Source organism: Tamandua tetradactyla, chromosome 2 (genome assembly GCF_023851605.1).
Source record: "Tamandua tetradactyla isolate mTamTet1 chromosome 2, mTamTet1.pri, whole genome shotgun sequence".
Lineage (NCBI taxonomy): Eukaryota > Metazoa > Chordata > Mammalia > Pilosa > Myrmecophagidae > Tamandua > Tamandua tetradactyla.
The window spans coordinates 71162370-71164600 of record NC_135328.1 but is presented as its reverse complement, the minus strand read 5'-3'; the positions used below and the strand labels follow the sequence as shown (position 1 = coordinate 71164600).

At 44.2% G+C, this 2231-nt stretch overlaps 1 pseudogene; it reads right to left on the bottom strand.

Annotated features, from left to right (window-relative positions):
* Positions 1-216: 216 nt before the first annotated feature.
* On the bottom strand, positions 217-1646 carry LOC143656400 (protein Jade-1 pseudogene; annotated as a pseudogene).
* Between the last annotated feature and the right edge of the window lie 585 nt (positions 1647-2231).

Sequence of the window (2231 nt, the reverse complement as noted above, 5' to 3'; positions counted from 1 at the left end):
ATAAGGATTAATGGAGAAGTGGTTAAAAACAAAATCACAGAGAAACTCTCTGCTCTGTGGCAGTTTTCACATAAGTACAATAAGTTTACCAGCCCATAATTATATTTAACTAGCAACCTCATGCTGCAGTATGTACAAGGGTCTGAGAGTAAGTGAAACTGGCTATCATTTCTTGTACTGGGCAATATTCATCTCTTCGCAGTCTTCTTCTCTAAATCACTCTAAGGTGTCAGTGTCAATTATTACCCTCTCCAGCTCCTGATGCAGGTGAGTTAGCAGCTGCAGCCTTCTAAACAAAACAAGCCACTCCTGCTTAGCTAGGTTGTCCTCTTCATTTTTCTTCGGAGTGATCAGGGGCTTGTGAAGTTGGCCTTCTCTTCAACTTCCAGTAGTGGTAGAGGAAGTCCATCACTTCCTCAGGTAGCCACAGGGTCCTGGCCACATTCAGCAGGTTGATGAACATGTAAAACTCATCCCCTAGCTGTTGCAGCTCCTGTTTCCAGGCACTCACCTGGTGGGCCTCCTCCCCACTCTGCTCCAGGCTAGCAAAGGCTCCAGCAGATTCCAGGAGGAGCACTCAGATGTCCTACTCTCCTGAGCAGCCCCCTAAGTGAGGGTTTCCTCCAGTTTCCTGTGTGAGTTGTGCTTCGGCCAGTGGGACTTGAGCCTAACTTGATCGCTGTCCACCAAGATGGTCTTCATCTTCAGACATGGACCAAAAGCACAGGTGACATGGAAGGCTGTGCAGCAGTCCTTCACAGAGCACTGTATGGAGGCCCTCAACCTCTCAGTGCAGAGGCTGCACATTAAAGCCCACCAACTGCTGGGGATGTGAGAAATGTTTGTGATGTGATGGGTTCTATCTTCTTGGGGCTGCCAGTGATCACCTTGGAGACCCAAAGAGCCCAGTTGTCATCGACTCATTTTTTTCCACTGTGGGTAGGTTTCATAACTCTACCTCTCCTGGGATACAGCAAACACTTGAGCTGAATCCCTAGCACACAGGTCTGACACAGCCTTGAGGACTCCAAACAAGTCTGGTGTATGCAGAGGTTGCATTTGCCAGAAAACACCATCTCATTGCTGTCTTCACCATCAGGCAACTGGCATATATCACAAACCACATCATTATATTCTTTCCCCAGTCCCTCTTTGGTCTTTCTAGTATGATTCATATTATCATAGCATTGCTGTTCGAACTTCTCCAGGACCCTTTCTGTGGTGTATTCATCTAGTTCAGGATTTCCATCTCCTTAAATGCTTCATTTGTCGGTTCTAGCCATGCAGTAGCTATGTCATTGAGGTCACAGCAACCTATATGGATATCCATATAGCCCAGTTCTGGAGACTCAGAGCCCAGTGAGACAATATATTTCTTGGGCCTTTTCAGACATGGCCCTGGCCATGGGTTGACGGATGGTCTTAGGACTCATGGGCATCTGGAGGTCTTTCTCCCACTCCAGTCTCCAGGGATCTGCCAAGGCATAGCACTCATCTGGATTCAGCCGGTAACAGTTGTACAACTTCATGGCAGTGATCAGGTCTGTTCTAGACACCTCTGAAGTCCTTCTATCTTCACATCTGAAGCATGAACTTCTCTTGTGCTGGAATCTGAAATTCTGGGACTAAGCAGTTGACAGGCTGACTCACTGCTGCTGGGAAAGCAACCTCATTTCATGATTTCCCTGGGAAACAGTAGGCAGCCTTATTTGATTTCTTTCCAGCACTTATCACTAGAGATATTCTTAAAATTCTCTTCTCTCTTGGCTTCTGTTATATCTGATTATCTCTCCATTTCCAATGCAGATCCTCAATGACACTAAAATCTTTCCACTTTTTACTAACTATGTTTTGACAAGCTGTTGTATCATCAAATGTTGTTTCACTGCAAAGTAGGATAAAGCTTGCTGAAAAGAAGACATCGATTTGTATGTCATGAGGCACTTAAAAGAAAGGTGGCATTTCTTACTAGAAGAAGCTTTGCCCCAATAAGTATTGAATCACTCAATGGCAAAACTCATTGTTAAAAGGTGACAGGTAAGTTGTTTAATAACCGTGAAAGTTTTTATTAGAGTGTTTGAGACATCAAACAGCAATGAGACATCATTATACTACTTAATGGAGAGAATTACAATTATTGTTGTGGTTTTAGTATCCTTTGAATATCTTTATATTATTGAATGTGCTCCCAAGGGCCCTTAATTTTGAGAGTGCTCCAAAGAAGTAGAGAA